Raw genomic sequence first — 21,794 nt, 5'->3', positions numbered from 1 at the left:
AAAGTCACACAGCTAGCAAGCAATTAAATCTGACTTCAAAGCCCATGTTCTAGGGTTGAGAGGTGGGAGGGAAAGGAAGTGAGAAGGGAAATCGCATGGAAATGGAAGGCGATCCTCAGGGTTATACAAAATGACATATAAGAGGAAAGGAGGGGTAAGACAAGACAATACAAATGGAAGAAATGATTTACAGTAGAAGGGGTAGAGAGAGAAAAGGGGAGGGGAGGGGAGGGGAGGGGAGGGGGGATAGTAGAGAATAGGACAGACAGCAGAATACATCAGACACTAGAAAGGCATTATGTCAATAAATGGAAGGGTAACTGATGTGATACAGCAATCTGTATACGGGGTAAAATTGGGAGTTCATAACCCACTTGAATCAAACTGTGAAATATGATGTATTAAGAACTATGTAACGTTTTGAACGACCAACAATAAAAAAAAAAGCCCATGTTCTTACCCATTATATTGATAAGAACAAAGATAAGGCTAGACTTTGTATGCCTGAAATCAGTAAGAGATAGTAGACTTTTTTTTCCCTTGAAGTACCAGGGATGAAACCCAAGTGTGCCCTACCAATGAGTTATATCCCCAACCCTTTTACGAATTTATTTTAAGACAGGATCTCACTAAATTGTCAAGGCTGGCCTCAAACTAGCAATCCTGCTGCCTTAGCCTCCTGAGTCACTGGGATTACAGGTGTGTGCAACCATGCCTGGTAAGATAATATGTTTGGAGATTTATCTGGTTAGAGGTATCAAGATATATATTAAAAAGTTGGACTTTGAAAGATGAGCAGAGTTTTGAAAGGGTATGTAGGAAAGAAAATGCCTAAGTGGAACACAAATGAAAAATTAGATAGAGAATAGTAAGTGTTCCTACCCCTAGCATATCCCCCAAATTGCCAGACCAATAATTATTTACCTTTAGACACTTAAAATTTAAATATCATTTCTCTCAAGAAGCTTCCTTGATATCCCCAGTATAGGATATATACAGTTAATACCCTATTTTAACCTCATTGTGTTAGACTTTGTGTCTTTATTGGTGAATCCACAGGGCCTTGAATAGTACCTGTCTGATAATATGTGCTCAATAAATAATTGTTTAATACATAAAATTATTTATTGGAACATAAGAAGATTTCAAAGAACAATGGAGAGTAGGAACTCTTGCTTTGTGTGTTTCCTAGATTTGCCTACTTCAAGGATCTAGAACAGTGATATCCAGGAGAACTTTCTATAATGATTGCAATGTTCTATATACATTTATGCTGGCCAGTATGGTATCTGCTAGATACATGTTGTTATCAGCATATGAAACATGAGTCATGCAATTAAGGAACTGACTTATTTACGTACTTATTTATTGTACCAGGGATTGAACTCAGAGGCATTTGACCAATGAGCCACATTCCCAGCCCTATTTTGTATTTTATTTAGAGACATGGTCTCACTGAGTTGCTTACATTCCGAGCCACTAGGATTACGGTGTGCCATGGTGCCCTACTTCATTTTTTTTTTTTTTTTTGGTGGTGGTGCTGGGCATTGAACCCAGGGCCTTAGCACATGGAAGGCAAGCACTCTACCCACTGAGCTATATCCCCAGCTCTCTATTTACTTTTATTAATTAAATTTACATAACCACATGTGGTTAATGGTCATCCAACTGGACAACACAGTACTAGACTCAGATTTACCCTGACAACAATTGATGTATCTAGCATTTATACCTTGTTTTCTAATACCATTCCCCACTAAAAGGAACCAGAGAATTTTGGAGAAATGACTGATCTCTAGGGGGCAAAAAGGATTAAGATTATCCTGGTGCATCTTAATGTTATCAGAAAGCAAGAAGGTATTCAAAACAAAATGATGGAGGCATGTTAAAAGAACACAGGAGGGCTGGGGATGTGGCTCAAGCGGTAGCGCGCTCGCCTGGCATGTGTGCGGCCCGGGTTCGATCCTCAGCACCACATACCAACAAAGATGTTGTGTCCGCCAAACACTAAGAAATAAAATGTTAAAAATTCTCTCTCTCTTAAAAAAAAAAAAAAAAAAAAAAAAGAACACAGGAGCTAGGTTGAAGAGGTTCCTCCTGGCCAAACTTTGGACTATTTGCACTTCAAAATAATTAAGGGTAGTATTGAAAAAAGAGGAACTGAGAGTTCATATTAATAAGATATAGATAGGAAAGCTGACTAGATTAATGGAGAAAATTGAGGAATTTCTATATGTAGGATACTGATAATATATGGAATGAGTGATAAAATTAGAGAACCATTTTGCAATTGTCATAGTAAAGACTGAGCAAGTATCATCAATGGAAAATAAATCAGGAGTTTGATGAGCAACAAGATATTTGCATGGGGCTGAGGTTGTGGCTCAGCAGTAGAGTACTCACCTAGCACAAGCAAGGCCCAGGGTTTGATCCTCAGCACCACATAAAAATAAATAAATAAAATAAAGGTATTGTGTCCAACTACAATTAAAAAATATTTTTAAAAAAAGGTATTTGCATGGTCCTACAGTACACCCTACCCTAGTTTCCAGCAGACTCATAGCAACTTTATTATAGAAAATAAGCTGGGTATAAGGGGCACTCCTGCAATCCCAGCAACCAGGGAAGCTGAAGCAGGAGGATTGCAGCCTGGACCACAAAAAACCCAAAACCCCAAAACAACAACTTTAAAAGGGTAGGGGATGTTGCTCAGAGGTAGACAGCCCCTGGGTTTAATCCCCAGAAGCACACACAAAGAATTTGACAATACTTTGCATTATCAAAGTTGTCTATGAGAAAGATTCAATATCATGCTGGGATTAGAAACTTCAGTTTAATTATGAGATAACATCAAATGAAGCCAAAATCAGAAACATCAAGGAACCAGGAGAAGGGAGAGCATGATGGAGACCAGGCAGAGATACACATGAGAGAGTTTATTTGTCAGAGCTGACAAATAAAGGCACATCCCTCCATAGTGGAGAGGGGCAACACAGGCTTGAGTTCTGGGGCTTTTATGGGGCAGGCTCAGAGATTAGAGCCTGGTGGGTCCCAATGTGGGTGATTAAGGGTAGGGCTTGTATGAGGGAATGGTAATACACCCTTGGGCAGGAAAATAATGGGTGTTACTTAGGATGGCTGCCCAGATGCTAAACAAGGATCTTACGTAACTGGCTGGACTGGACACATTGGCACATGCCTATAATGTGAGCAACTAGGAAGACTGAGATAAGACTGCAAATTTGAGGCTATCTTGGAATACTTAGCAAAACAATGTCTTACAATTTAAAAAATGGGGGGGGGGGACATGAGCTGGGGCTACAGCTCAGTGTTAGAGTGCCCCTGGGTTTAATCTCCAGGACCACAAAAAAAAAAAAAAAAAAAAAAAAAAAAAAGAGAAAGAAAACTGGTATTTCAAAAATGTCAATGGCATGAAAGCCAAGAGGGGCCAAAGAATTGTTCTAAATTGAAAGATAGATGAAAAAGATAGAGTATAACTGAATTAATTTATGATTCAGAGCAGAATTACTTTGGGGGGAAAATAAATTCTTGAGAATTGTGAAATTGATGGATTAGACAAAAATAGCTAGGTTGAATTTCCCATGAATTAATGAATGTGATAACTTTTGCAGTTATATAAGAAAATATATCTTTCCAGGAATTATCCATTGAAATATTAAGGGTTAAAGTGGCTACCTTACCTATTATATATAATAAAATAACTTGTCTTTAATGCATCTAGAATGATATTAACTATGTGTCATCCATGGGAGAACTGAGAAAATAACCATTTAAATAATTTTCTATAGAAATTAAGTCTCCAGTAGAATCCTGGTTGAGAAAAAGGCAATGGAGAGAGGTGGAAGTCTTCTGGTAGTAGATAGGAGATAGTAGTTGGGACTGATCGTCACTGCTGTTTCAACAGTTAAGGGAAAATTGTGCAAATTTTAAAAACTTATATTAAAGACATTTGTAGAACTCCTGGTTTCACCTCTAATTTGTAAAGAAATTAGAATTCATCACTCCTAGCCTTAGAGAAAGAAAAAGGTGAACAAATTGAAAATCAGTGCCTTTACATGGGCCAATCAGAAAATTGAGATTGCAAGACAAACTGCTACCCTGAAATATGGAGAGACAGGAAAATCAAGAACAAGGCCAGGGCCAGGGCCAGGACTGTGGCTCAGTGGTTGAGCACTTGCCTTGCATACCTGAGACACTGGGTTCCATCCTTGGCACCACATACAAAAAATAAATAAATGAAATAAAGATACTGTATGTGTGTGTGTATATGTGTGTGTGTGTATATGTGTGTGTGTGTGTGTGTGTGTGTGTGTGTGTGTATGTATGTGGGTATGTGTATGTGTGTGTGTGTATATATAGAGACAGAGAACAGGGCCAAGAGTTAACAACTATATAAATCAACGGTAGGAACACTGAAATGATAGTTTCAACAAATTGCTTGAGGCTGAATATTGATTAGATTGAGTCTGAGAAACTCCTGGGAACAGCAGTCTCAGGTGAGCTCCAACCCTTTCATGAACTTTACCTCTATACATCCTACTAGGTTCTCCCAATAAAAAGCCAAGAAACACCTCTAGTGGCTCTAGCATGGAAGAGAAGAGTAGCCACTGTAAAGTAAGTCTAGGACATTCTCTCATTTTCAGGGAAAAAGCCTTTATCAGAGCCTTCTGGTACTTGGAGGAAGAACGTTTCTTATACTCCTACTCTTATCCTTCTTATATCCTCCTAAGGACATACTTATATCCTTCTCTCACTTCAGAGAAATAAAAGCAGAAAATAAACATTTATTAAGGTTACAGCTCAGGGACCCAGACAAATTAAAAGGCTGAGATTTAATCTTAAGATTAAAGAATGATTCCCTTCCACCACACTATACTTCCACACCAGCAGCACTCCAGTACAATAACTGTGGATTACAACTATAAGATATATACTCCCTAAGGAGGAGTACTTAATGAAGTAAGAAGTTAAAAAGGAGAAAAAAACAAGGATCCTAGAAGAATTTGAAATCTCTGGTACCTATAGCAATAGCTAACATTAAATACAGCCCAACTCTTAGATTAACTTCAGTTATGAAGTTAATGAAGGTTTATTTACTTCAGTTTCCTTTACATGACATATTATGTCCCTCTTCCAACAAAAATTCACAAGTCATGCTGAGAAAAACACACTCTGAAGAGTCAAAGCATTTGTTAGAATCAAATTCAAATATGACAAATATGTTGGAACTGTCAGACATAAAATCTTAAATACTTATGATTAAGATGTTACAGGCTTTAATAAATGAAGTAGAAAACATGCAAGAATAGATGGGTAATATAAGCAGAGAGATGGAAACTCTTAAAAGTAATCAAAAGTTAACCCTACAGAGCTGGGATTGTGGCTCAGTGGCAGAGCGCTTGACTAGCACGTGTAAGGCACTGGGTTCAATTCTCAGCATCACATAAAAATAAATAAATAAAAATAAAAGCATTGTGTCCATCTACAAATAAAAAAATATTTTTAAAAAAGTTAGAAAAACTAACCTAAATCAGACATGCTTTTAATGGGCTTATCAAGCGGTCTAGACATGGCCAAGGAAATATTAGTATACTTAGATTGCTCAGTAGAAATTTCACAATGTGAAATGCAAAGAAGAAAACCAGAACATTACATCTAAGAATTTTGAGATAATTTCAGATGGTAAATTGGGTGAAATACCATAAAGGAAAAGAATGAAACAGAACAAGTATTTGAAATAAAAATGGATGAGGGCTGGGGATTTAGCCCAACACCACAAAAAAAAAAAAAAAGAAAGAAAGAAAAAAATTGATGAAAATTTTCCAAAATCAATGACAAGCACCAAACCACATATATAAGAAATTCAATCAGAAGAATGTAACAGAAAAAAAAAAAAAACATATACTTAGACGCAACATATTCAAACGGTAGAAAGCAAAAACCAGGAGAAAATTTTGAAAAGAGCTAAGAAAAAGACTTTACTTATGAAGAGTATGAATAAGACTTAATGCCAACTTCTTGTCAAAAATTATATAAGCAGAATGAGGAGGGAATGAAATACTTACAATGTTGAAAGATGGAAACAAAAATAATTGTTTTCTCCCAAAAGGTACATGTATGCCCCAAGTCATGGTAATTTAGGAGTGTATCTTATTTGCTGGAGATATGGGGAGTATAACTCATTGTCCTATCAAGCATCTCAGCAGAAGCTAGGAATAGAGATAAGGTTAGCCATAGAACACTCTTGTCTAATGATATGGATCCCCTTGATATATGTGGGATCCTACAAGGTTTTTGGAGCATTTATACCAGCAGAAATATTATCAGCTTAGACTGAAACAGACAGAGATTAAATGAAAGATTTTCAGACCTCTAAATTTTTGTAGGCAGGAAATGGACTGATAGAAACACTCAGTTTCAAATTACCCTTCAAGAAAAAAGAAGGCAAATCATAGGCCTAAATGTGAAAGAAAAGCAGTAAAGCTTCTAGAAGAAAACAGGTGAAGATCTTGCTAAGTTGCCCGGACTAGCTTCAAACTTGCAAACCTCCTGCTCTAGCCTCCCAAATTACTGGGATTAGAGGCATGCACCACCACACTTGGCTCAATAATTTTTTTATTTTAAACTTTTTTAAATTGATGCATTATAATTATACATAATAGTGGGATTCATTGTGACATATTTATACATGCACGTAACATAATTTGGTCAATATCATTCCCTAATACCTCTCTTTTTCTCCCCCACCCCCTCCTCTCCTTCCTCCATTCTACTGGTTTCCTTTGTATTTTCATGAGATTTGTTCCACTCCCCCCCCCTCTGGCCCTTTCTCTGTAGTTTCCACACATGAGTGTAAATGTATGACCTTTGGCTTTCAAAGTCACTTTGTTTTGCTTAACATAATGTTAAGCAAACATCATATTCTCAAGTTCCATCCATTTTTCTGCAAATGACATAATTCTTTATGACTGAAAAAAAAAACTCCGTTGTGTATATATACCACACTTTTAAAAATCTATTCATCTGGTGATAGACACCTAGGTTGCTTCCCTTATGTGGCTATTATGAATAGTGCTGCTATATACATGTGTATGCATGTATGCTATTTTATTCTGACTTTAATTCTTTTGGATAAATAACAAGGAATGGTAGAGCTGGGTCATATGGTGGTTCTATTCCCATTTTTTTGAGAAACCTCCATAGTGTTTATACTAATTTACTTTCCCACCAACATTGTGTAAGTGTTCCTTTTCTCCTACATCTTCTCAGCATTTATTATTATTTGTATCTTTAATGATTACTATTCTAACTGGAGTGAGATGAAATCTCAGTGTAGTTTTGATTTGTATTTCTCTGATGGCTCAAGATGTAATTTTTCATATATTTGTTGGCCTTTGTATTTCTTCTTTTGAGAAGTGTCTGTTTAGCTCATGTGCCCTTTTATTGATTGTATGGTTCACTTTTCTGGTGTTAAGTTTTCTTGAGTTCTTTTTATATTCTGGATATTAATCCTCTCTTGGAAGAATAGCTGGCAAACATTTTTTTCCATTCTGTAGACTCTTCTTACATGTTTTTTGTTTCCTTTCTCTGCAGAAGCTTTTAAATTTGATGTAATCCTATTTATTAATTATTGGTATTATTTCCTCAGTTTTAGGATTCCCATTGAGTCATTGCCTGAGTCTGTATGGTTGAGTATTAACTCTTCGTTTTCTTCTAGCATTTGTAAAATTTTGGTCTAATAACTTGATCCACTTTGAGTTGACTTTGTATAGGGTGCAAGATAGAGATCTAGTTTCATTATCCTACATACAGATACTCAGTTTTCCCAGCACCATTTATTAAAAACACTGTCTTTTCTCCAATGTACCTTTTTAATGCCTTTGTCAAGGATTAAATGACTGTATCTGTGTGAGTTTCTAAGACTGGAAACTTTAGTTCTTCTCTTCTAGTTGAATCACATCTTTTGTTATCCATTTACCCTACTGGGACACTTTATTCTTAGAGAACCTATTTTTTTTTTAATGCTTGGTAATGTTGCTTGATCTACATAAAGCATAAATGTATCTTTAGGTCTGAGAAAATGTATTGGCAGACATAGATAAGAGGCAAAAATATTTTCTGGAATAATACTTTAATATAATTCTTAAAATGTAAATATAGCTAATAGATTCCTTAAAGTAGAATTTCACTCACAATTAAGAATTAAGGGGAAAGGCTGGGCAAGGTAGTGCATGTCTCTAATCCCAGCAACTTGAGAGGCTGAGTCAGGAGGATTGAAAGTTCTAGGCCAGGCTCAGTAATTTAGTAAGACAATGTCTCAAAAAATAAAAAGGACGGGGGATATGGCTTAGTGGTAAAGCAACTCTGGGTTCAATCCCCAGTACCAAAAGAAATTAAGGAAAAGAATGTTTCTCTGACTGTAATATGCTTCTTTAGATCCTTTTTGATACTCTGATTTCCCAATGACCATGCAATCTTAAACCCTATACTATTGGCATCTCAGCCTTAGATGACAGGAGCCACCCTGATTAACTCCTGGCAAAGGGAGTTCTCTGTCCCAGTGGAAAAGAACAGGCTTCTAGAATCCAAGGTAAGAATTCCCAATACAGTTTTCAATAAAAGTAGGATGTGATTAGGCATACAAATAGCTTATATAAGATGTTAACTGAAAAAAAAATAATTCTATTTAATCAGGCCAGTGGATTTATTATATTGTAAGAGTATAGTTTATAAACCTAAGTGTCAGGAAATTTATTCAATTATATTAAAGATTATTTTTTATGAACTAGACACGGCGAGATCTTAATCACCTTCCTTTATATTGGTGGGTAGTGATAATGGCAATCTCTTTCCCTATTCATATTTGCAGCCTCTAAGCAAAAATTATAAATCACTGCAATACAAATATCAGGAATATGATATAGTCATAATTTTTAAAAAAAATTTGTAGTTATAGATGGACAGAATGCCTTTATTTATTTTTATGTGGTGCTAAGGATCAAACCCCAGTGCCTAACACATGCTAGGCCAGTTCTCTGCTACTGAGCTACAGCCTCAGCCCCCAGTTATAATTTTTAAATGAATGGAATTTTACTTTCAGGATCCTCACTTGTTTTTTATCATTCCATTCCCCATGGTGTTTCCCTCTGCCCTGATATCTCTTGTTCTTATGTAAGCTTCTATTTACCTATAATTTTCTTTAAGACCTTCAACTTATTATTTTTTTCTTTTCTTCTCTTTGTTTATATACAAACATCATTAACTTTTTTTTATTAACTTGTTCTGTTACTAAGTGAACTTTTAAATCTCTGGTAAACTACTTACCAATAATACTGTCACTCTGAAGAATACTCTTTGCATTTTGAGAAGGTAATCTGGTACAAATATGGAATTAAATAAAAAATAGCCATGTAAAGACCATATAATGCTGGTTGGGAAACTTAATGCAGGAAGATTGTTTTCATTGTTCATAAATTTTATTTATATTGTTTTTTTCTTCTTGATATTGGGGGTTGAACCCAAAAGCACTTTACCACTGAGCTAAATCTCTAGCCTGTTTTATTGTTTAAGATAGGGCCTTGTTAAGTTGCTTAGGGTCTTGCCAAGTTGCTGAGGCTGGCCTCAGTGTTGCAATACTGCTGAGCCTGGGTGGTGCACACCTGTACTCCCAGTGGCTGAGGAGGCTGAGGCAGGAGGATTGCAAGTTCAAAGCCAGCCTCAGCAAAGGTAAGGTGCTAAGCAACTCAGTAAGACCCTGTCTCTAAATAATACAAAATAGGGCTGGGGATGTGGCTTAGTGGTTGAGTGCCCCTGAATTCAATCCCTGGTACAAAACAAAAACAAAAAAAGTTGCTGTCTTCCTGCCTCAACTTCCTGTGTTCATGAATTTTAGCATGTAATCCAATCCATAAGACATTTCATATATATTTATAAAAACAGTTGTAGTAGACCTAACATATTTATAAAATGAAGTGAAGTTTAGAATTAAGAATGAATTGCCTTTATAAAATAAGCAGAACTATTCCTATATTAATTTCTATTCACTTGTGTTTTTTAATATGTCTTCTATGACAAATTTGAAAAAAATATTGTTTCTAGGTCAGTAGTCAATTTCATCATTATTATAAAGATTAGCAAATCATACTGATGGGTGGTGTAATAAAGTGATCCAATTGTATAAATTAAGATGTACATAATTAAAATTCCATTTTAAGGTTTTTATTTCCTTTTTAGACAGTATAATTTAGGTTTGTAAACTTTGTTTATATAAATGCAGACTACTTTTTTAAGCAAATAATACAAGAATTTTAAAGAAAAGTAATGACATGGTCTTACAGAAACTTAAGTTGCTGGTGGGAAAATAAGGCACAAATTTAGGCAAATTAAATTTCAATAATAGAGTCCCAGATAAGCTTTTCTACCTTGAGGGCAGGAAGAAGAAAAATCTGAACCAAGGTAAAAAATAATGACACTGAAATAGAAAATAGGTTAAGTACATGGTCGGAGAGTTGCTTGATTAAATGAAGAAAAGGAGAGGATTTAAGGGTCACTTAGGTAATATTCTTAAAATACTGGAAAGCCAATTCTTCCTTGTCTATGCCACATCTTCTTCAGGCTCCACCTATTGGAGCATCTATTTTAGACAACAGGAAGCAACCAAGAGTATTCCCTCACTGCAAGAGATCTATACTCCAGGAACTTTTATGGGCTAGAGAGAAAAATTTATAGTATATACTATACTGTTTCTTTGAGAAAATATGCTTTATGTAATTGTGGACCAATCTGGAAGGCACCAAATTAAAAAGGGTCTAAATGGCATTTTCCTATAGGTAGGCAGCACATTTTAGTAGTTGCATGTGTGAGTTCTAGAATATATATTGGATTGAAATCTCATTTCTACTTCTTAATAATAATGTGTAATATTGTGCAAACTACTTACTGCCTTATTTTCTTTACCTATGAAAATGGAGCCATCTTCATATGACTACTACAGTCAGCTCAGTTGGAAGAAGCTGGCCTCACTCAGCTAGTAGGTGATACAGGTTGTTGGCTGGGACAACTTAGTTCTCTTCCTTATAATCTCTGATGCTGCATGAACTAAAATGGCTTCCTTCCATGACACTTCAGGACAGTGCTCCAAGATGTCAAGAAGGAAGTTAAAACCTCTTGAAGTCTAGACTCCAGAGCTCAAACATCATTTCCACTGCGTTTTGTAGGGCAAGCAAGACACTTAATCAGCCTATTTAAAGTTGATGTAGAAAAAGAAGACATCACCCCTAGAAGGGAGTTGCCCCAAAGAGGCATAAATACAGAGATGGGAGGAATTTGTACCCATTGCCATTAAGCATTCTTCCACTTAGGTTCTGTTTTGAGGTACATGGGTTACCCCAGATTAAGATATTAGCTGAATCAAACAATGGGAATGAAAAAAACATACAAGACTACCATGTTGGGGCTGGGGAAGTGGCTCAAGCAGTACTCGCCTGGCATGCGTGCGGCCCGGGTTCGATCCTCAGCACCACATACAAACAAAGATGTTGTGTTCGCCGAGAACTAAAAAATAAATATTAAAAAATTCTCCCTCCCTCCCTCTCCCTCTCCCTCTCCCTCTCCCTCCCTCCCTCCCTCCCTCCCTCCCTCCCTCTCTCTCTCTCTCTCTCTCTTAAAAAAAAAAGACTACCATGTAGAGTTGTACTGATATTAAATAAGAGAATACATCTGAAAGGTACCAGCCCATGCCTGGCATATAAGCCCTCATTAAATATGAATGATGATGGTGGTGATTTAATTATTAGAACAGCATTGGGGAATCAGTGATGATGGGTCTTGGTGTTAAAAGTATTATTTTTTAAATTTTGACATTGTGCCTTTGAACAAGATAATTTGCAGTGGAAGAGACTGAAGAAATAGGGATCAGTTTCTCTAAAAGCTATTATAATAGACTAGATGTAAAATTAGAGTAGTAGTAGAATGAAAAGGACTGACGTAAATAAACATTTTGAAGAAGAAATAACTAATCCTAATTGATTTGACATGGTTAAAGGAAACTTTCTGAAGAGAAGAGGTAGAGAAGAAAGGCACAGTAAATCTCAGGGTATTGCTAAGTTCCTTTGGTAAAATGTTCCAGTCAAGTCCTATTAGTGTCGCTTATGTCAGGGAGTCAGAACAGTAGAATGTGAATCAAATCTAGCTGTAAACTTCATCATCTAATATACAATTCTATAAACTCTGTTGTGGTAGATGAGTGAAAAATTTTGCCTATCTTTCAGAACACAAATAAACCCTAAGTCACAGGCTTGAAAATTGTGTGGTCTCTTAGTTATATGTATTTTCTTTATAACCCCTTCTTTAGGTGATGTTTTAATTGGAATCATTTGTAGTAGATTTCAGCTTACTGGAAGTTCCATTTGAGAAAGATTTTTATGTCAGGGTTTGGGGGAAGGGAGTAGTATGATTAATTACAATGTTTGTTACAAATAAGTAAGAGACTTGGGGGTGACATAATGTTAACACATGTTAAAAGTAGGAGTTTTATTAAATTAAAATTATTAAGTCACTTTATAAAGGAATAAGTGAACACAGTGCTTCATCACTTGCACATGCAATTTGGGAGATACTTAGCAAATGGGAATAATGTGGGGCTGTGTGTGTGTGTGTGTGTATTTTACTGAGAATCAAACCCAGGACCTTGAATGTGCTAAGCAAGTACTCTATCACTAAGCTATAGTCCCAACCTAAATGGGAGTAATCCTTACTAGTTTACATACTTAATATTTTTTAAAATATTTATTTTTTAGGTGTAGATGGACACAACACAATGCCTTTATTTTTACGTGGTGCTGAGGATCGAACCCGGGTCCCACCCATGCTAGGCGAGCGCTCTACCCCTGAGCCACAATCCCAGCCCCCTTCTTAATATTTTTACCCCTAAACTCTGTTTAAGCATTAAATTTTGTAGTGTCTTTGTTCACTTGAACGTTTTAGAAAAAAAGTCTCAAAGTTAATTCAGTTATTTTGTTTAACCATTTAAAATATTTCTAAGCAATGAAACATTTGATTCATTATGTTATTAGAAGTTTTAATTTCTCCTCTTATTATTTTTTTTTGGTAGCCCACTACAGATTTTTTAATTGTTTCTGGCCTGCACTGTTAGTTACACTCTTCTTTTGTCTTCCCTATAGAAAGTCTATGTACATAAGGAATGTGCATATGTAAAAAATCTTCCTCAGATTTCTTTGAAATTAAAAATGTGTTGTCCTTTTCATTACCACAGTTAAGTTCTTTTGAAAGATGAAATATTTTAATTATCTAAAACATGACAGCCAGTACCATGTCAGAATGCTGACTTTTTTTTTTTTTTTTTAGGTACCAGGGTTTGAACTCAGGGGCACTCAAGCACTGAGCCACCTCCCCAGCCCTGTTTTGTATTTTATTAAGACACAGGGTCTCACTGAGTTGCTTAGCACCTCACTTTTTGCTGAGGCCGGCTTTGAACTCATGATCCTCCTGCCTCAGCCTTACAAGCTGCTGGGATTACAGGTGTGAGTCACCACGCCTGGCCTAGAATGTTGAATTTTAACAACAGAATATCTTCAGAAAAAACACATTACAAATCTTTTAGTGTAGTATTCCACTCTTATAAGGAAAGACTTTGACTGTTCTGCTGTGATTCTATTACCGTGATGCTGTTGTGCTCTGCCAGTTATAATCCACAGTATTGCTGATAAATCTTAAGAGAATAATTTTTCAGCTTTATTGCTCTGATAGTATAGTTCTTAGCAGGGTTTTATGGTTACTTCTGAGCTCATTGCCTGTACAATATCAACTTTTCCCTTCCTTAAAAATAGAACCCAAATTATACTCAGAGTGGCAATGGGTTCTGCTAAAAATATACACCTTTCCATAGATGACCAGGGAAGAGAAAAGGGCAGTGTTAAATCTTTACATTTGAAAAGTTATGTAAAATAAAATAAGTCAAACAAAATAGGTAGCATATGTAAGATGAATCAAAAAGAAATAGAGGGCTAGGAGTGTAGCTCAGTGATAGAGATTGCCTACCATGTATGAGACCCTGAGTTCCATCCCACATTCCATCCTCCTAGCACATTGAGAGATCCTGGTTTCGATCCTCAGCACCACATAAAAAAATAAATAAATAATTAAAGGTTAAAAAGTAATAAAATAAAAAAACTGTATAGGACAATGCAAAAGGTCAAACGTGTATGTCATAATTGAAAAGGAGGATGAAAGAAGAATAAGAAGGAAAAAAAGAATAGCTGTTATAAGGTTGTGGGGAGGGAATTAATGTAACATTCTCAAAGAAAAATGATGAAAGGTGCTAACTTACCAAATACCAAATATTATTTTAAGGCAAAGGTAATTTTTTTTCCTGTTTGCAGTCTCTTTTTTTAAATCCCTGCATTATAATTATACATAATCATGGAATTTGTTGTTACCTGTTTGTATATGCACATAATACACAATATAATTTGGTCTGGTTTGTTCTTAGCACCCCTCCTCCCCTTCCCTTTCTCTGTCCCTCTGGTCTGCTTCCTTTATTCTGCTGTTCTCCCTTCTGTTTTTAAGGGATTCCGCAGCACAACATTTTTTAGGAAAAGACAATCTCTTAAGTTAACTGTGCTGGGACAGTTAATTATTCCATATGAGGAAAAGTTCAGTGGATTTCTATCCCACATATGCAATAATATCATCCATAGGTGGAATGTAGAATTAAATATGAAAGGAAACATTAAAAGGTATTTTACTAAGTAATGCAGAATACATTATGACCTCAGGGTAAAATATGCTTATAAATTTATAAAGTTGCAAAACTAACTTCATTAAAATGATAAACTTTTATTCAAAAAACAAAGTGAAAATCCAGCAACCATGTGGGAGAAGATATTTCTCACACACAACCATCGTAGAATTCATAGAATATAAAGAACTACTTGAAGAAAATGTCAAACATTTAAATATGAACAAAAGATTTGAACATACGATTTCATAAAATAAGAATTCTATCAATACACAATTTTAAAAAGTGGCCACCTCATTGGTGACTTGCAAATTAAGACAATAAAGTACTGTTTTATAACCACCAGACTGGAAATTTTTTTAAAATAAATTAATATCAAGTTTGGTTGGATGTAGGATATTGGGAATGCCTATGCAGTTAAGCTGTGGGAGAGTAACTAGCATAAGCACATTGGCAAATTGTTTGGCATTTTCTAGTAAAATTGAAGATAGCTGTGCCATAATTTAGGGCTATGCTTTTAGAAAGATTATCTAAAAAATATCCTAGAACATTGTGTGATTTGGCTCATCAGTGTCCAGAGGTAGCACTGTTATGATAACTACAAACTAGACATAATCCAATAGTCTATCCATAATAAAATTGATAAATAATTATATATATTAATGTTACAATTCTGTATCACAATGTATACAAAGCATGCAGCAAACATGGATGAATTCAATTTATATAAGTTAAAAAACAAGTGACAATAAATTTAATGCAGTTAGGGATAAACAAATATAAAATTAAGATATAAAAAACAAGTTGAGTGGGTTACAAATTAGTTTATGGTTACTAACCTCTTTTAAAATGAAGGGGTTTGCAGTTGAGGCCTTTGGAACGCAGGCAGTGTTCTGTTCATCTGTTTAGAATTACATATGATAACCTTATTTATTACATTGTGCATTTAAGGTGTTGGGGTTGGTACTGGAGGTTTAATCCAGGGATGCTTTACCACTGAGCTTCCCACTGAGCTACATCCCCAGCCCTCTTCATTTTTTCTTTTGAAACAAGGTCTCACTAAGTTGCTTAAAGCCTCTCTAAATTGCTGAGGCTGACCTCAAACTTGTGATCCTCCTGTTTTAGCCTCCCAAGTCACTGGTATTATAGGAGTGCACCACTGTGCCTGGCTGTACATTTCTTTATCTTTTCTTTCTTTTTTTTTTTTTGGTACCAGGGATTGAACTCAGGAGCACTTGGCCACTGAGCCACATTCCCAGCCCTATTTTTATTTTATTTAGAGACAGGGTCTCACTGAGTTGCTTAGCACCTTGCCTTTGTTGAGGCTGGCTTTGAACTCACAATCCTCCTGCCTCAGCCGAACTGAGGGATTATAGGTGTGTGCCACCATGCCCAGCTCATTTAAATCTTAAATAACTTTATGTTCTTGTAAACAGTTAATCATTCTAAAAGCTTAAAGTTCTCTAGATAAAAATCGCTTAAGACTTTTGAAAGCATGACTTTTTATTTAAATAATTAATGTGATTCAAAATGAAATATTTGAAAATACGTAAGTCTTCTCCTCCTTGTTCTGCTACCCAACCCCTAGCACAGTAACTAGTGTTATTAAATATCTTTCTAGACAATTTGTATACATATATAAGTGAATTGTGCCCACATTTTAACAACTATTATTAGCACACTATGTAAATTGTTCTCTTTCACACAGTTAATGGTACATCTTTTTTAATATTTATTTTTTAATTATAGTTAGACACGATAACTTTATTTATTTTTATGTGGTGCTGAGTATTGAACCCAGGGCCTTACACATGCTAGGTGTTTGTTCTACCTATGAACCACAACCCCTGCCCCAATGGTACATCTTTTTTTTTTTTTTTAGAGAGAGAGAGAGAGAGAGAGAGAGAGAGAGAGAGAGAGAGAGAGAGAATTGTAACAAATAAACAAACCTTTATGCTGCACAATGAATTTGTTCCGATTTCTATAACAAACTGAATGTAATTAAATCTAGTATATAACTTCCATGGCAGTTACCAAGTAAACTATGGTTTCATGTATTGCTAGTTAAGTGACTCAAAGAGGGGAGATTTTTTAATACTTACATAGCTATAATACTTACATAGCTATATATTCATTGTTAACATTGTTTCTTGCTTGCTTCAGAATTTAAGGATGATCTTTTTCCTGCTCATTTCAAGGAAAAAATAAAGTGGAAAATAATAAACTTTTGAATATTTTTTATGGAAAACTGGAAAAACATTTATACTTTGAGAAGTTCAGATATTTACTGTAAAAAATGAACAGCTTATATGCACTATCTGTTGTGGTTTGGATATGAAGTGTCCTCAAGAAGCTCCTATATTAATGTAGGTGTAACAAATTATTAGAGCTGTAACCTAGTCGGTAGGTTAATCCATCTGATGGATCAATACATCTGAATGGATTACTGGGTGGTCATTGTAAGTAGCTGGGGTGTGGCTAAATTAAATGGATCACTGGGGTATATGCCTTGGGGATTATATATTTTGTTCCTGGTTCCTTCTCTCCCCCCACCCCCGAGTTCTGAGAGATAAGGAGCTTTCCTTTGCTATGCCCTTCTGCTCTGATGTTCTGTCTCACCTGAGGCCCAGAGAAATGAAGTCTTGCTGACCGTGGACCAAGACCTCTGAAACTGTGAGCCTAAAATAAACTTTTCCTTCCCTGAGTTGTTCTTGTCAGGTAATTTGGTCTATGCAATTTTTCTTGGCTGGAATATTTAAATGCAAGAGCTCCTCCAAGACAAGAAGTCACATTCATTCCTATCCAAATCCCTTTCTCTTCTACGGAAATAAGTTTTTCCTTTAATTGTTCATAACTGTTATGGTGGTAGATCCAAGTGATGAAAACATGGATGGCCTCTTGGTAACTAGGTGTCTTTGCCAACTTTTCAACACAAAACTTTTGAGACATATTACTTTTCATGAACTCTTCAAAATGCTCCTCAAAGTAAGCACTGGGTTCCAATAATAAAACACACTAGTCATTCTTACCTCATTGTCATTGTCTTTCATAAACTTACAGATAGGTTATTGCCTTGCTATTGAAAAGGTTATTTGTATGATATTGGGAAGTGATATTTCTTTGCTATTTTTCCAAGTTCACCTCCTGCATGTCATACAACATAACCTCCAGTTCTTTATTTATCAAAGTACTCTAGCCACTGAAGTGAAATAGCTTCATTAAAACTATCAAGGAGGGCTGGGGGCTGTAGCTCAGTGGTAAGAGTGCTTGCCTAGCATGTGTGAGGTGCTGGGTTCAATCCTCAGCAACACATAAAAATAAAGGTCTAAAAAAGATAGTTGCGTAATTTTTAAAAAAATCTTTAAAAAAAACACGAATGAAAGCTCCAGTTTATTGTACTCCGCAAGACATTATTCTTTCATTAAACCATATTTTCATCTTTGTTCTTGTCAGACACCAGGATATTGGGTCCTTCCAATTTTAGGTCATGTGGAGTAATTTTGCCACAAATCTGCATGTAAACATTTTTAAGCAACATACTTGCGTGTTCTTATCTCTTATCCAGATAAGGGAATTATAAAATTCAGTATCAATATATTCTAAATTCTTAATGTTAAGGTTTTTTGTTTTTGTTTTATTTAGCACATAATTTTAGAATGCTAAAGAGAAACTGATAGGTGTAACTGTAGGTGTAACAAATTATTAGAGCTGTAACCTAGTCAGTAGGTTAATAATTGCCATGAAATAGTGCCATTGCAATAAATGACCAATGAAATGGAAGTATGAGATATGGTCTGTTAATGGTTGTTGGTGAATTTCTCTGTAGAAATAGTTGCTTTTGCTTATATACTCAAAATAGCAATTCAGTGGGTTCAAAACTTCATGTGAAAGCAAGAAGACCAATTCTCTTGGTTAGGCCACTATAATAAAGTCCATCTTCTACTCTGAATATTATACATAATCTTCTCAAGTCATAAGGTTTTAATGGGTTGGATGGCATCTTCAAATAATATCTTCCAGGACACATTGTTCTATGATCAGTGGGTACTGTGTTAGATTGGTACAAAAAATGAAAGTGATGAAGTGTCCACCTGAAATTTTGTTCAAAAGCAATTTGTGGGCTGACTTTACTTAACAGATGACTTCCCATTGTGATAATCTTTGAATGCTGTTCTTGGACAAAATTATTAACACCTTCCCAAGCGTACCTAATTTCTTAGTCTTGTGTTAGGGTTTCCTTATCTGTAAGCCTTGAGTTCTTGGGTCTTCCCATTGATTATTCTTGTTAGGATCCATTTTTTTCCCCCCAAGTCTGGTGTCAAAAGTCATATGGGTCATTTTCTGCAGCTAACATTGAAGCTGAATAGAGGCACCATTGGTTGGACTGTTACATAGTTCTCTGAAGTTGTTTCCCCTGAGATTGGCACTTTTGAATGGACCCCATGGTGGACTGCTGCCATGTTGTTGTTCTGGCTTATGATCCAGATGAATTCTCCCATGATCAATTCTTCTCTCTTAACCTGTAGGTAAAGTTTGTTGTTTCCCCCATGTGGTAGTTTGGCATTATGATCCACATAATAGTTTTTTTTAAAATTTTGTTTAGTTGTAGATGGACACAATATATTTATTTATATGTGGTGCTGAGGATGGAACCCAGTGCCTCACACATGCAAAGCAAGCTCTCTACCATTGAGCCACAACCCCAGCCCCCACATAATAGTTTTGTTTAATTAGTTCTAGGGATTGAACTCGTAGTTGCTCTACTACTGAGCTACATCTCGAGCCCTTTTATAGTTTTTATTTATTTTTTTTGTTAAAATTTTGAGACAGGGTTTTGCTCAATTACCAATCTATCAAGCACAACTGTCAATTTACTGGTTTGTACTATGCCATTCTTGTTTTCCAAGGAAAGCTTTAATTGTTCTTTCACTCTTCACAGTTTTTTTTTTTTATCTTTATTTTATGTGGTGCTGAGGATCGAACCCAGGGCCTTGAACATGCTAAGCGAGTACTCTACCACTGAGCCACATCCCCAGCCCCTCTTTGCAGTTTTCTGTTATGCATTAACAGACCTTGTTTTAAAAGCACTTGCTTTTAAAGTGTGATGGCTACAATTGAAATTCCAGTAGTCTGTAGGGTTACAGGTAGGGTTTGCTGTTCATCCCATTTTGAATTAGAACTAGTGGATGTTTTAAAATTACTGCTGTTTTAAAATTTCCTCCATCTATAACTATTTCTTTTTTTTTTAAGAGAGAGAGAGAGAGGAGAGAGAGAGAATTTTTAATATTTATTTTTTAGTTCTCGGCGGACACAACATATTTGTTGGTATGTGGTGCTGAGGATCGAACCCGGGCCGCACGCATGCCAGGCGATTGCGCTACCGCTTGAGCCACATCCCCTATCACTATTTCTGTATATTCGAAAACCAGTTCTTTTTTTTTTTATTTTTTTTTATTTTTTTTTTTATTTTGGCACTAGGACGGTTACCTATAACTGCAACCTTCCACTGTGGCTATTACTACTGTCAGACCATGGTGAAGCAGTGGCAGTATGCCAAAATTTATCTTAAATTATTATCAGAAGACATGCTTCTTTCTTTCAAGGAACTAAGCGGTGAGGAGACAGCTCCTGCCCGAAGATGCCAGCAACCAGGCTGCCATGGCAGGAGGAGCACTTCCTAACAGTAGGGGGCATCCTGCTCCTGCAGGTGTACTGGCAGCAACCTGCTACAGCCACTAGGAACTGTATACTGCTTTACTGACACTACTCCAGTACCACCCTAGGCACCCGCCACACCCAGATGACTACTTTTGCCTATTTTTAAAGTTATTTTGTTGTTGAGTTCTTTATATATTCTCAATATTCAACCCTTATCAAATACGTTATCTGCAAATATTTTCTTCCCTTCTGTAGGCTGTACTTATACTCTTGAGTAAATTGATGCTCAAAATTTAAAAAGATTCGGACAAACTCCAACTCATCTATTTTTTTCTTTTTTCCCCTATATAATTGGTGTTATATCAGACTCCATTGACAATACCAAGATAGTAGATTTACCCCCATTTTCTTGTAAAATATTTATGGTTTTAACTCTTTAATTTAGGTCATGGATTCATTTTTATTTTATGTTTGGTGTGCGGTAGGAATTCATTCCTTTGCTTTCTCATTGTGGACAGCCAATTGTCCTAGCACAATTTTTTCTTCTCCAATGAATGGTCTTGATGCCCCTATCAAAATCAATTTTGGGCTTATTTCTTATGCCCTCAGTTCTATTTCATTGTTCTGTGTCTACTCAGATGCCTGTAGTACACTGTTTTTTATTACTGTTGGTATGTTTTGAAATCTGGAAATATGAGACTTTCATTATGGTGTTTCTTTTTAAATGTTACATTTCTTTTTAGTTTTTATTGGATCTTTTAGTTATACATGACAGTAGAATCCATTTTGACCTAATGATGAAAGCATGAAATATATCTTGTTCTAATTCACTCCCCAGTACCTCTCCTTCCCTTTTGCCCCTGTCCCTGCTCTCTTCCCTCTATTCTACTAATCTTTCTGCCACTTACCCATAGTTATTTTTTAAATTAATTTCTTGAGGATGTATACACAGTGGTGATTCACCGTGGCACATTCGTATAGGTACATAGGAATTTGTCAGATTCATTCCACTGGCTTTCCTTTTCCCATTCCCACTCCCTACCCTTCATTCTCCTCTGTTCCACTGAATTTCTATTTTTTTTTTGTTTTATCTCCCCACTCCTTATTGTGGATTAGCTTCTATAAATCAGATAAAATATTTGAACCTTGGTTTATTTTTTGGGGGGAGGGGGGACTGGCTTATTTTACTTAGCACGATAGTCTCCATATCCATTAATTTACCAGCAAATGTCATAAAGTCATTCGTCTTTATGACTAACACTTCATTGTGTATATATAACACTTTATTTTTTTTTTGTGTGTGTATACATATATAAATACTTCATTGTGTATTCAATTCATCTGTTAAAGGGCATGT

The 21,794-nt window shown here is 35.8% G+C and overlaps 1 protein-coding gene and 1 pseudogene across 7 annotated transcripts in view; one reads left to right on the top strand and one right to left on the bottom strand.

Moving 5' to 3' along the window:
- The window catches only part of Kansl1l (KAT8 regulatory NSL complex subunit 1 like), a 147,042-nt gene that overhangs the window by 99,337 nt on the left and 25,911 nt on the right, over positions 1 to 21,794 (top strand). The window lies entirely within an intron of this gene.
- LOC144256803 (NEDD4-like E3 ubiquitin-protein ligase WWP1 pseudogene) lies at positions 18,201 to 19,356 on the bottom strand (annotated as a pseudogene).

The sequence above is a fragment of the Urocitellus parryii genome, chromosome 1 (genome assembly GCF_045843805.1).
Source record: "Urocitellus parryii isolate mUroPar1 chromosome 1, mUroPar1.hap1, whole genome shotgun sequence".
Classification (NCBI taxonomy): Eukaryota; Metazoa; Chordata; class Mammalia; order Rodentia; family Sciuridae; genus Urocitellus; species Urocitellus parryii.
The sequence above is the reverse complement of the archived record's forward strand: the minus strand, read 5'-3'. Positions and strand labels throughout refer to the sequence as shown.